The 14,836-nt window shown below is 36.6% G+C and overlaps 1 long non-coding RNA gene across 1 annotated transcript; it reads left to right on the forward strand.

Moving 5' to 3' along the window:
• Positions 1–1,279: 1,279 nt before the first annotated feature.
• On the forward strand, positions 1,280–14,055 carry LOC147825007 (uncharacterized). The gene is made up of 4 exons (XR_015441569.1): positions 1,280–1,538; positions 10,899–11,019; positions 11,429–11,556; positions 13,885–14,055. It is a non-coding gene; the product is annotated as an uncharacterized LOC147825007 (long non-coding RNA).
• Positions 14,056–14,836: the final 781 nt, after the last annotated feature.

Genomic DNA, 14,836 nt, shown 5'->3' on the forward strand with positions numbered 1-14,836 from the left:
TTAATCAAACCCATTGTTGCATCTATCTATCTATCTATCTATCTATCTATCTATCTATCTATCTATCATGGAGAGAAATGTCTCACTCTTTTCATGTTAAATACAGTCAGCTACTCACTACGTTTTATCCCCTGTGTCTGTTACTCAGTTTCAATCTCTCCTGCTTTTCTTCCTTCTTTAGTTCATTCTTTGTTTTCCTCCTTTGGGGTGACTTCTTTGAGCTCCTCATATGGTAACTCAAGGTTGGGCCCCAAGTGGTCATCTTTTCCATCTCTAACTTTTGTTCTTGAGTGATCTCATCAGTTCATGGTTGTGAGCTCACCCCTGTTGATGACTCCCACATTTCCACAGGAATTATCCACATTTTTCATGAGCTCCTTACTTTCATGTTCAGATGTCTGCCTGACATCTCTCCTTGGATGTAGCTCAGGTTCTCTGACTGAACAGATCCAGAATGAAATGCTGGGGTTTTCTCCATCCATGTCCACCTTTCAAACTTCTGTTCTCCTTCCATGTTTAAAATCAGTGTTTCATCAAATTGATGAAGACAAAATCCAGGAGTCCTTGCTTTATGATAAACTAGACATCACATACATGAGCAAGCCTTATTGATACTTAGTTGGAAATAATATCCAACATTCCCTCCTCACCTCCTGTCTATTACTACGCTATTAGTCTAGGTCATCTTCTATTCCCTTAAGAAACATGTCAACTTCTTTACCTTCTTTCTGGACATTCACAATACTCCCTACAGCTGCCACTATCCATTCTTCAATTAGTAGCAAGTTGGATCTGGTTGATAATAATTTGACAAAGTTCTCTCCTTGTTTAAAACTCTACATTGGCTTCCTTTTACTACTGATAAAATTCAACCTTCCTCCCATAGCCGCAAATGTCTTTATCTACCTTGTTCAGTACCCCCAATTTATCTCTTCACATTGTACCATTTTCTTGTTTTGTTAAAATATCACTGGTTTTATGTGGAAGGAAGGAATGAAGGAAGGGAAGGGAGAGAGGGAGGAAGGACCAAAGGATCTAATCTTACAATAAGAACAAGCTCATAGTAAGTAAATAGCAGAGACTAAATTCACCTGGAGCTCTGCTTTATTCTCCAGAGCAAAGCTACATTTGTCATAAAATAAGGCAAACATAAAAACCAAAAAATTTCTATAGTGTAAAATCAAGAGTTTATTTAACAAATTAATGTAGTTTCCAAAGGAGAGTTAATTCCAAGTTCAGAGAGACCAGTTATTTAGCTGCTGTGAAACTCACATACTCAGAACCTCCATTCTATCATCCCATAAAATTGACATAAATCTATCTTATAGTACAGGTGTGGTAATTAGAATATGATGAATTTGGGTTCTTAGCATGCTGTGGTACATAACATCTCTTTTTGTCTCATCTTCTGTTTTCAGAAACATTATGTATGTGTTTTATTGTGGGCCAGTCATTGATGATAACAGCATCAGTTTCATTACTGTGACTACAGATCCCAGTATGTTTTCATGAACACCTGCTCTGGTTCAAGCACTGAGGTATGTGCTCACAGACATCATTTCCTTGACCCACCCCCCATACTTATAATTCTGCTTCTTGAAAAGTTTGGCAAGGCATTCTGTTAAGAAAATGTTTCCACAGGCAAGTCCATTTTACAAATTTTTAAAATTACATGCTCCTCTTGGAAATATATATGTAACTTTTACTAGAAAGTCAGTCTTCTACTAAACAGTATTTCATTAACTTGCATATTTCTGTGAAAATCATCTCTCAATGACTAATTTTCTTGTTTGATATTTGTGCTTGAGAACTTCTTACATTTTCAAGGCCAAATGTTCTTAGGGCAACATATTTTGACTTGGTATACTAGAATTCTGTTGATGCTACTTAATATCAAATTAAAGTTTGGAAAAATTTTGACTTCCATTGTCTTCTTTACTGATGGGCTGGATTTCCTCTCTTATTACAGATCATTTTGCTACTCATTACAAAAGTCAGCAGAGGGGAAGAGAGAATGATGTTTATCTATGTAGAATAACTGTAGGAGAAATCTTTGGGAGATACAATAGATTTTAGTATAGAGTAATATCTTCAATTAAATATTTGGACTTAATTTTATTATAATATTAAGTTATATAAAGTGTGAAAATAATGATGTATAAAATATTAATATTCTATTCCAAAACTTTTAATCTTATTATATCATTTTATTTTTTTAAAAAAATGTTCAATTTCATATGTGACATAATCATGCCTGCAATCAGGACTTGCTAGATAAAGATGAAAGAGAAGGATAAAATAGTAATTTTAAGAGTTCTCTAGGACAGGGATATTGTCCTATTTTTATTTGAATAAAGCAAAGTCATGACATTTTCTGGCACAGCATAGACATTCAATAAATATTTAATAGATAAATGAACTTCCATGCCATAAAAAGAGTAAGTTTTAAAATTATAGCTGACACATTAATCTACTGGCTAAGTCTCCTTAAGTACTCTTATGCCCCAGTTTCTTAACATTTTTAGAGCTGGATGTGGGTTCTTCTTGATTCATTTTTTGACAGAGGTAGTCATTGAAATTAGTATGCTGTTTATCTTTTAAAAATGGTTTGTTCTGATGATTTTTTGAAAGAATGGTTTTCATTGGGAAGATTTAGAACATCCGTAGCATCTGTTAAAGAAAAACATTGTTCAATAACTCTTGTTATATCATAATAAGGAAGACTTTATGCAAGACTACTGTGATATTTATTGGAACAACAGTGACCAGATTTTGCATTTGGGGCTGGAGATTGGGCTCAATTCTGAACATAGCATAGACAAGTGGAACTTATAGCTAAGGAGCATGATTGGAGTCAGTAGGTGAGAAATTACTAAGAAGAAGCGTCAGGAATAAGGGGGATTCTGGCTAAACTAACAGATATCACCTGCCAAATGGTGCAGGATGAGCAAACTGATTAGATTTATGGGCTAGAGTTCTTGCTAAACTCATGTATCAGGGTTCATTGCTAACAATGGATTTTACAAGGAAGTGTACAAGTAAGCCTAAAAGAAGTTTTGGGAAACTGACTAAATTTTGGTCAGCCAGAAGATTTTGTCAAACCCTCAAGGTGTAAAATAGGCTTTTGAGGGATTATTTTGTTGTGAAAGATAAAAAACCTTTCCTTCTTTGTTAGCATTCTTTCTTCACCTAGTTCTTTTTCTTTTTTTCAAGTTTCTTCAATTAGTCTTGTAATATACATGGTAAGAGTCCTTTTTGGATAATTCCCAAGAACTATAGAAGAAAACAATTGAGTTAAAAATTACTAGACAACATTATGTTTAATAAAGATGATTTAATTTCTTTGGAAAATCATGTGAATTGTTACTCTTAAAACTGTGCAAATTAATAGGTATTAGGGATTACAGAAAACTGAGTCAGAGTTTGTATTGAACCACACCTAGGTAGTAACCTTTTGTCTCCAAGATGAAGTTATGACGTTTTGATGCTGAATTAAGTTTAAAAATGAAGTTTTAGAAAATAATATAATTGTTAACAGAAAGGTTTTTCCAGGATGAGGGTGTAAGTGGAAATATAAAAGGACAAGATATGGCAGCATTCTTTTAGAAGATATAAGTAAATATTGTATGTTCCTTTTAGGAGCAATGGTGGCAAAGGAAAGTATGTTGAAATTTGCTATGTCCACTTTTGCCAGTGGGACCACCTGACTTCTTTTATGTCTTGTTCTTCTTTTCTTGAATACACCAATGTGTTTCACAGTGTCATTTTCATACTTGAATACAACATACTTTGATCATATCTACTCTCTTTCCTCATTGTCTTCTTTCTTTTCCTCTGTATCCCCTCATCTTCTCTAATAACCTCTTTTTTCACTTTCATGTTATATTTATGAATTCTTTATGGCTGTATAATACTCCATTTCATATATTTAGCACATTTTCCTTATCTGTTTATCCATTTTTTAAAAATTCTATTATTGGTACATTTTAGGTATATAACACAATTACATTTCTCATTGGGAACTTGTACCTTTACATGATGCATCTTGGTTCTTATTTTTTCCCCATTTCTAGCCCTCCCTTCACCCCCTCCACCTTTCCCTATTTACAAAGACTTTATTTCCATTTTTTCCCTTTCTCAGCATTTTTCCTTTCTCTTCTTTCCTTTCCCCTGCCCCTCCCACTACCCCTACCCCTTTGGACCTTTTCTTCCTATTTTGCATTATCGATTATGCATTCTAATCATTTGTACATTTTAGGTATACAATATAATGACATTCATCATTGGAAATTTGCACCTTTACATAGTCTCTCTTGGTTCTTATTTTTCACCCTCGCCCAGCCCTCCCTTCAACCCCTGCATTCCTCCCTATTTACAAAGATTTTGTTTCTATTTTTCCATTTTCTCATATTAATTCCATTCCCTTCTTTTCTTTCCCCTACCCCTCCCACTTCTTTCCCCTTTGCCCCTTTTCTTCCTATTTCACATTACCTATCAAACATTTTAGGCCATATTTACACTTTCAGTTTCTCACACCAGAGAAACTATTTGGTATTTATTCATGTGTGTCCTATTTATTTCACTTAAGAGTATCGCCTCAATGTGCATCCATAGCTATAAATGTCTCTAATTTCTCATTTTTTATGGCTGAGTAGTACTCCATTTTATTAAAAAAAACCCCACAATTTCTTTATCCAGTCTCTAGTTGATAGGTATTTGGGATATTTCCAAGTTTTAGCTATCACAAACTGTGCTGCTATGAACATGGGTGCACATATATCACTGTGGTATGTTTCTTTTAATTTTGGGGGGAAGATCCCCAGCAGTGGTCAAATGGGACTTGCAGTCGTAGTTCTTTGAAGTATCTCCATACTGATTTCCACAGTGGTTGCACCAGTCTACACTCCCACCAGCAGTGGAGCAGGGTTCCTCTTTCCCCACAGCCCCGCCAGCATTTGTTATTGGTTGATTTCATGATAGCAGCCATTCTTTTTGGAGTGAAGTGGAATCTCAGCTTTGTTTTCATTTGCATCTCTTGAATGACCAGTGATGTTGAACATTTTTTCATGTATTTATTTGCTATTTCTACTTTTTTGTCTGAGAAATGTCTGTTCATTTCAGATGCCCATTTTTGGATTGGGTCTTTAAATTTGGGAGGTCTGATTTTTTTAAGTTCTTTGTAGATTTGAGATAGTAGACCTTTGTCTGAGGAAAAGCAGGTGAAGATTTTTTCCCACTTTGTGGGTTGTCTCTTCACACTGTTGGTGGTTTCTCTTGCTGTGCAGAAGCTTTTCAATAGGAAGAGATCCCACTTGTTGATTGTTTGTGCTAGTTCATGGGCAACTGAGGTTTTGTTCATAAAATCTTTTCCTACCCCAATGTCTTCAAGAGTTCTACCTAACCTGTGTTCCAACTGGTTCAGCATTTCTATTTTAATATTTAGGTCTTTAATCCACTTCAATTTTAGTTTAGTGCATGGTGCGAGATATTGGTCTAGTTTTAATCCTTGGCAAGTTGAAACCCAATTTTTCGAGCACCATTTATTAAAGAGGCTGTCTTTCCTCCAGTGAGGGTGTTTGGCTCCTTTATTGAAGATATGATGGCTGAGTGTGTCTGGTGTTGTTTCTGCATCTTCTAATCTGTTCCACTGGTCATCAGGTCTGTTTCTTTGCCAGTACCATGCTGTTTTTATCACAATAGCTTTGTAATAGAGTTGCAGGTTGGGGATTGTGATACCCTCTGCCATGTCTCTGTTACCTAGAATTGCTTTTGCTATTCTGGGTCTCTTCTTGTTCCAAATGAATTTTTGGATTTTTTTCTCAAGGTCCATGAAGTATGCTGCTGGGATCTCAATTGGAATTGCATTAAATCTATATAGCAGTTTTGGAAGTATGGCCATTTTCACTATATTCATCCTTCCTACTCAGGAGCAGGAGATGTCTGTCCGTTTTCTGATATCATCTTCAATCTCTCTTTTCAGAGTGCTATAGTTTTCAGAGAAGAGGTTTTTGATTTCTTTTGTTAGGTTGATTCCTAGGTATTTCAGTTTTTTGGATGCTATTGTGAAAGGAATTATTTGCCCTAGTTCTCTCTCAGTGAGTCTGTAATTTGTGTAGAGGAAAGCTATTGATTTTTGTGTGTTGGCCTTGTAACCAGCTACTTGACTGAATTTGGTTATTAAGTCTAGAAGACTTTTGGTGGAGTTCTTGGGGTCTTCTATATAGAGTATCATGTCATCTGCAAATAATGACAATTTGACTTTTCATTTCCTGTCTTTATTCCTTTTATTTCTTTCTCTTGTCTAATTGCAGTGGCTAATGTTTCCAAAACTATATTGTACAAGAGTGGTGATAGTGGACATCCTTGTCTTGTTCCTGATTTGAGTGTGAAGGATTTCAGTTTTTGACCATTTAATATGATATTGGCTGTTGGTTTTTCATAGATGACTTCTATCAGTTTGAGGTAGAGACAATCTATTCCAATTTTTTGTAGGATTTTTATCATAAATGCATGTTGGATTTTGTCAAATGCTTTTTCTGTGTCTGTGGAGTTAATCATGTGGTTGTTGTCCTTGGCTCTATTGATACAGTGCATTACATTGATTGGTTTGGATATATTGAACCATCCCTGCATCCCTGGGATGAATCCCACTTCATCAGGCTGTATGATCTTCTTAATGATCTTCTCCATTCTATTTGCCAGTATCTTATTAAGGATTTTTGCATCTATGTTCATTAGTGTGATTGGCCTATAGGTCTCCTTTTCAGTTGGGCCTTTCTCTACCTTGGGGATCAAGGTGATGTTTGCTTCCAGGAATGAGTTTGGGAGTATTGCTTCCCTTTCAATTTCAGTGAAGAATTTAAACAGTAGTGGCAGTAGTTCTCTCTAAATGTCTTTTAGAATTCAGCAATGAAGCCATCAGGGCCCGGGCTTTTCTTAGTTGATAAGTTTTTAATTACATTTTCAATTTCATTGGTTGATATTGGGTTGTTTAGAAATTTTAGGTCTTCTTTGTTCAACTTTGGTAATTCATATTTATCTAGGAATCTGTTCATTTCTTCTGTGTTTTCCATCTTATTGGCGTATAGGTTCTGGAAGTAGGTATTGTTGATCCTCTGGATTTCTGCTGGGTCTGTTGAAATTTAACGCTTTTCATTCCTAATTGCTTGGATTTGAGCCTTTTTTTTTCCTTTTTCTGATAAGGTTGACTAAGGGTTTGTCAATTTCGTTGAATCTTTCGAAGAACTAACTCTTGGCTTTATTGATTTTTTGTATCATTCTCTTAGTTTCCATTGCATTGATTTCTGCTCTGATTTTGATAATTTCCTCCTTTGTATGAGCTTTAGGTTTGTCCTGCTCTTCTTTTTCTAGAAGCTTGAGGCTCAGCATCAGGTTGTTTAATTGGGCTTGTTCTGTTTTGCTAATATGAGCATTCACTGCTATGAATTTCCCTCATAAGACTGCTTTCATTGTGTCTCATAGATTCTGGTATGTTGCATTGTCATTGTCATTTGAAGGAACTTTCTGATTTCTTCTTTAATTTCCTCTATGACCCATTCGTTATTCAGATGTGTGTTGTTCAATTTCCACGTGTTTATGAAATTTTTTGAGTTTCTTTTGCTATGGATCTCCAATTTCATCGCAGTATGGTCTGATAATATACAGGGGATAACTTCAATTCCTTTGCACTTACTTAAACATGTTCTATGTGTGAATATGTGGTCTATTTTGGAAAATGACCCATGTGCAGTTGAGAAGAATGTGTATTCTGATTTTGTGTGGTGGAAGACTCTGTAAACATCTGTTAAGTTCATTTGTTCAAGAGTTCAATTGAGTTCTAGTATTTCATTACTTATTTTTAGTCTAGTTGATCTATCTATTTGTGACAGTGAGGTGTTGAGTTCCCCCACTACAATTGTATTAGTGCATATATGACTTTTCATGTCTGTTAGTATTTGTTTTATATAGTGGGGTGCACTAGTGTTTGGTGCATAGATATTTATGATCATCATTTCTTCCTCTTGGATTGTTCCCTTTACAAGGATGTAGTGTCCTTCTTTGTCTCTCTTAATCAGTGTTGGTTTGAAATCTACTTGATCTGCAAAGAGGATGGCTACTCCTGCTTTTTTTCAGGTTCCTGTCGCATGGAGTATTGTTTTACACCTTTTAACTTTCAGTCTATGAGTTTCCTTTTGTATTAAGTGTGTTTCTTGTATGCAGCATATTGTTGGATTTTGCTTCTTGATTCATTCTGCCAGTCTATTTCTTTTGATTGGTGAATTGAGACCATTAATGTTGATGGTTATAACTGAAAAGTATTGACTTATCATTGTAATGACTTTTTCTTTTTTTTGGGTTCTCCCCCTTTACATTTAATTTACTGTTGTGCTAGATGGGTACATTCTGCTGTGCTTTCTAGGGTTGTGATCCTCAATGTCTGTTCCTAGGATATTGTGTAAAATTCTTTGGAGTACTGGTTTGGTATTCACAAAGTTCCTAAGGTGCTCTTTTATCTTATTTCTCCATCCATTTTGAAAGATAATTTTGCAGGGTACATCAATCTGGGTTGGAGACTGTTTTCTTTTAGGGCTTGGAATATGTCACTCCAAGCTCTTCTTGCCTTGATGGTTTGTGTTGAGAAGTCTGCTGTGATTCTGATGGGCTTTCCTTTGTTTGTGATTTATTTCTTTTCTCCAACTGCTTGGAGAACTTTGTTCTTCTGTTGAGTTTCTGGAATCTTAACAATTATATGCCTATGTGTAGACTTTTTTTGATCAAAGCTAGTTGGAGTCCTATATGCCTCGCTTATCTCTATGTCAAGTTCTTTTCCCCTGCTGGGGAAATTTTCTGCCATTACTTCTGTGAACATTTTTTTTTATGTCATCTGCACTCTCTCCTGTTTCTTCATTGACTGCAATCATTCTTATGTTATTCTTCTTTGCATCATCTAGCAGCTGCTGGATTGTTTTCTCATGTTCCCTTAGAATTTTGAAGCAATTTTTCTTTTCCTGGTCATTAATTGCAATCTTATCTTCTATATCTGAAATTCTGTCCTCACATTGGCTCATTCTGCTGTGTAGACTTTCAATGGAGTTTTTCATGTCCTGGAAATCTATTTGCATCTGTTTTATGGATTCCATTTGTTTCCTATGTTGGGATTCCATCATGTTCTTGAGCTCTTCTCTAGATTTATTAATCATGTCTTTCACTAGGGGCACAATTTCTCCTGTTATCTGAGAAATTTTTTCTGATTTCATTTTTTCCAGATCCCCTTTTGTTGCCAGTTCAGTGGGTCCAGATGGTTGAATATCAGAGTGTTCCATCTCATTTCCCTTTGGGGTTGCTGTAGGTGATCTGGAAGTCTGGTTTTGAGATTTATTTACGTGTTTTCTCATTTCGACTGGGGGGGGGCAGGGGGGTTGCTGTTGACGTCCATGTGGCTCATCTCCTCTGAGCTGGGAGAGGTGGTCCAAGGGCCAGGAGTGGCAGTAGGGATGGTGGCCCAAAAGCCCCTTCCTCTGGGCTGGGAGCAGTGGGATATTTGGCATCCTGGAAATCTCTTTCTCTAGATCAGGAGCAGTGGGACAGTGGCTCAGAAGCCCCTACCTCTGGGCCTGGAGCAGCGGGATGGATGGTAGCCCAAAAGCCCTTTCCTCTGGGCTGGGGGCAGTGGGAGGGATGGTGGCCGGGCAGCCCCTTCCTCTGGACCAGGAGCAGTGGGACAGTGGCTCAGAAGCCCCTACCTCTGGGCAGGAATTCTTTAAATGCTGCGAACTTGCTTAGCTACAGTACAGTGGTCTGGTGGTCTGGTGTTCTCTGGGTCTTTGCAGTGTGGAACCAGGTGGCTGTACAGAGAAGAGGCCAAAGGAGTGTTGGGGGGGGAGTGGATTGCTGCTGGGGCATGGGCTGATTTGGTGTTTTCAGCACAACTGGCAACCTTGGGACCCTGTCTGCAGACCTGCCTGTCTACAGTGGGCTGATTCGGTGTTTTCAGTGTGACTGGCAACCTTGGGACCACGTCTGCAGACCTGCCTGTCTGCAGCGGGCTCTGTTTATCCATTGATAGGAACCTATTTTGATTCTATATCTTGGCTTTTGTAAATTTCATGCATTGATTACTGTAACTAATGATTCAGTAAACATGGGCAATCAGGTATCTCTATAGTATGCTAACTTTAACTCCTTTGTGTGTATACCAAGGAGTGGAATAGCTCAATAATATAGTAGTCCTATTTTTAGTTTTTTGAGTAATTTTCATAGGGACCATCTGGTATCTGAAAAGACGTCACATCTGTAGATGAATAGTTTGGAAACTTCCTGGAATGTGTATGTATTTCAGGTCATGGAAATTGACTGTGTGCTCATATGTGTCATCTCTCCTCAGTGATACTTGACTTATGAGATGTAGCAAAAAGCAACAAAAAGATTAAGCTTCAGTAGAGAATTTTGCAGAGAAATTTGCTATGCATGCATAAATAATGTAACAAAATGCTCACAAATCATTATATGTAATCTAGATAATGCTAGAAATTCAAACATTTTGATGAGGCTGGATAGTAGCAGAGCATAAGTGACATTTTTTTCCAGTACCAGGGATTGAACTTAGGACCTTGTGCTTGCCCGGCAGGCTTGGCACCATTGAGCTAAATCCCTGGCCCCAAAGTGACATTTGAGTCTTCCTTTTCCAGAGATAAGCTTGCTTGCACTTGCGTGGGCCTGGAAATTTGATCCTCTCTGCAGAAGCTCCATTCATTGGTTAATCTTCTTTATGTCAAGCTACCATCTCTGTATCTACTGTTTCCACCACCCTCTGCCCTTTAGGGATACAAAGAACTCATTTGATTGCTATTCTGTATGACAACTGGGCATTCAGTTATTCATTTGTTCTTATTCAACAGATCTTTATTGAGCAATGGCCATATGCAGGCACTGAAGACTCAAAGGTCAAAAGAACCAAAACCTGTTCTCAAGAATGTCACAGTCTATTATATCAAACCTTTAAAGTTTCTACTCTATAAGGTAAACACCCCTTCCCTTTTGTAGTTTTTTGTGTGTCACAATTCCAGACCCCTGTATTATTTTACTATCCTCTTTCCAGTGAATTGGAGTTGAAATTCCTCAAAGTGTGGATTCCTGGGGTGAACACAACTCCATGGGTGCTGCTTGACCAGGGAGGGAGTACAGACTTTAACATCAATGGTCAGGATGATGTGATGCTATTATATAGCGAAAAGTTCATTTGTCAGTCACATCACATATAACAGCAGTGCTTTTGCTTTCAATTTATGGTGTTGAGTTCAAAATCATTATGTTACATTCAGGAACCTGGCCAACCACTTGTTTTAATTTATTTATCACTGCTCCTCTAAAGAATTTCTTTGTCTGTTTTCTTTACTATATATCATTGCCATTTTGTTTCCTCTTCTAGGATGTCCTCATGATCTGTTTCAAAGATAAATGTTTTCAAGTCAGACATGGTGATCCACACCTTTAATCTCAGCAATCAGGAGGCTCAGGCAGGAGGATCACAAATTTGAAGCCAGACTTGCCTACATAGTAAGTTCAAGGCTTGGACTAATAGAAAGACCCTGCATCAAAAAATCAGTGTTTTCAATTGGTGGATCTATGATGCCTTTTTGTTCAGCATTTGCATTTTTTCTTGCTGCCATGTACTAAGTCTAGAAGAATTGCTGTTGAATTAGTTGAATGCTTGCTATACATCAGACATTGCTAATTATTGAGGAGTATACATTGCACTACTATATAACTTAGAATTCCCCATTCATAACCAATCAACCCTCATAACAGCTCTCTGAAAAAAGATAATTTTTATGAATAGAGATATTAAAACCAAAGTCTCCACTACTGCTGTTGCTAGTATTGACTTAGGTTTGAAAGAAGTATGTTACTGCATTATATACGCTGCTACGGAGAAGTTTATTATTTTCAAAGCTGATCCAAGAGCTCCTCTTAAGGGCAGCAGCTATTTCTAGGAAAGCATCCCACTGATTACTTAAGAGGAAGAAGATGGAATTCTAAAAGCCTACTCTGAAAGAAGACAGTAAAATAAAGAATAACTTTAAGAGGTTAAGGGGAAATGGATATTCAGGGATAAACAACAGAAAGTAGAGAGGTAAAAGAGGCAGAATATAGTGGGAAGCTGGGAAACTGGACAAAAATGACCAGAATATTGTAGCTAGAGAACTTTAAGCATAGAGATCTCTCTGATCGAGTTCTTTGCTATTTGGCTCTATGACAGAACCTCTCTTTTCCCATTGCCATTACCACAAACCTTTGATAATGTCTGCCACATGCAGATTCCTTGTGTGAGTGATGTTTCAGCTGAAATCAAGGACGAAGGACTCTATTCAGAATCTGGTTAGTTCAGGCTGAAGAGTGGCTATGAGAAAGGGAGTTCAGGAACAGCAGGATATCAGAATGTGAAATTAGCCTTAGAAGACAAGTCCCCTGGAAATCAGTCCTGTTTTATAGGACATCTCAAAGGACAACATGACCCAGCCAACATGTGGGTTACATTTACATTTCTGCCTGCCAACTAGACTTGTAGCAATTTGAATGCAGAAACTGTGGATGTGATTTTGGTGTCCCTCGTGCCTCTCCTTCAGATCTCCTCATTGCCTGCTTCACTTTCAGTTTCCAGCTCCATACTCAACAACTCTGAGGTGTTATTCAAACATTTATCATTTCCAGGGAAATTTCTCATCTGCTACATGTCTAAAGTTTAAGGCCACTCTTCTGAGCATATTGTTTACACAAATACAATATGTTTTCCATTAGTAACTATGAACAACACTCAAATATGCCATTTTTAATCAATTCTGATTTTCTTGGTATTTTACATCACTTAGATTAATATCAGCAGTATTTCCTTCTTTTAATCATAAAATTTAGACATATACTTTATATTGAAGCTAACCTAAAATTTCTTCCCTTAGAGCTTAGAAGTGATATTAATTTAAAGAAAAACAGGCCTGCAGATGTGAAGTATTTTGCCAGAATATACAATTTAGGGCCACAACACATAATTTTATGCTCTGTTATCAATATACTATTGTCAATCTTTATTTATTAAGATCAATATTGAGACTTAGTATACTCTCCAGTTTCCATAGCAAGTAGGATTAGTGTAGTATTCCTGTTGATATGCTCAATGTAAAACTTGAATTAGTTTCTTTCTGCATATATTATGGCCAGAGATGTTGCTTTAATGTTTGTTTAGACAAATTTTAAAAAGAAATCAGCATGCCAGCTTGTTGTGACACTATTCACAGTAGCTACAATAGAGAATCAACCTGGTATCCATCATTGGTGGAAATGGATAAAGAAAATGTGGTACACATATGCAGTGGAATGTTATTCAGCCATAAAGAAGAAGGAATCATGCTATTTGTAACAAAATGGGTGGATCTGGAAGATATTATGTTGAGTGAAACAAATCAGACACAGAAAAACAAGTATGTTCTCTCTCATATGTGGAAGCTAAAAAACAAGTCAATCTGGATTTAGAATAATGATTCCTGGAGACTGGGAAGGGTTTGACTATGAGAAGGGTGAATGAAGGGAATGTGGATTTTATTAGTCTACCTCATGTACATGTGTTGAAATATCACACCGAACCCCAGTAAGTAATATGTATAATACATATTAATCATAAATAATACAAAATATATTATATGAAATATGCAATACTATATATTATACTACATATTACACATACCATATAACAGGATACTACATATTTCACATATTATATATTATAATGAAGGCACTGAATTGGTGAAATCTGCTATGGCAAGCTAAATTTATCAGCATTTACCAATGTTAAAGGATGATGGAAATTACAATTTATGAATTTCAACTTAGATTTCTTACAGAAATATTTGAAAAGCTGTATCTGCATGAGACACTATTATATCGATGTACAACTTCACAGAATACTGGGTTATGACCAGCAGTCAGAAGAGTGGACAAACAATAGGAATCATGAACACGTAGGTTCTGCATGTGATCTTCCCACTAACCAGCTGAGTGAACTTGAACACCTTTTGAAGTTTTAGTTTGATTATTTATAAAATGAGAAGGAATCTCAGTGCTAATAATATTTATAATTTACAATTATAATTCTTTATGGAAATTAAAACTTTTATTAATTTAAAAGCTCTTAGTACCAAGGTATTTATTTAAGGAAAATACTTCTGAGCATGCTGGTATAATATTGGAGGACTAAGCCAATAATTTTATTTATTATAAAAGAGGACTTCATTAGTTACAATGACATATTATTCTTAGTGGATCACAAGTATCACATATGCTGAAGTGATAATTCTTTGACATAACATCTTCTGGAAGGACATTTATTTATTTTTTATTCTTTAAAATTTTACTTTAAATGATGAACAAGTCTGAAACTCCAAGAAGAGTTGCAGAAAGAATAAAACCAAACTCCTGGTCCAGAGTGGGCACCATGGAGGTGGCAAGCAGAGACATTGTTCTTTGTCTTCTACTTTGGTCCCAGACCACTCCTTTCCCTGTATGTGGAAATTCATTTTGGAACCTAAACCCTCTTTAGTCGCAAGTCGTTTACTCTCCTCCTCTTTATGGCTTCAAAGAAATTACCCAATTTCTTCCTCTCTAGCCAACTCATAGGGAGAGTTTTCTTAGAGTAACTGCCGGCACAGTCACTGCATTGTGGTGGGGTTCCTTTGGAAAAATCATTTTTGAAGCTTCACTGAGAAATAGTCTGTTTCTCAAAGACAAAGAACTAAAACAGCCAATGAACAGAACTCCCAGAAGATTTGTAGTTTCCAAAAGAACA

The sequence above is a fragment of the Heterocephalus glaber genome, unplaced genomic scaffold (genome assembly GCF_053883595.1).
Source record: "Heterocephalus glaber isolate CG9 unplaced genomic scaffold, H.glaber_assembly_v1.0 deba00001523, whole genome shotgun sequence".
NCBI lineage: Eukaryota > Metazoa > Chordata > Mammalia > Rodentia > Bathyergidae > Heterocephalus > Heterocephalus glaber.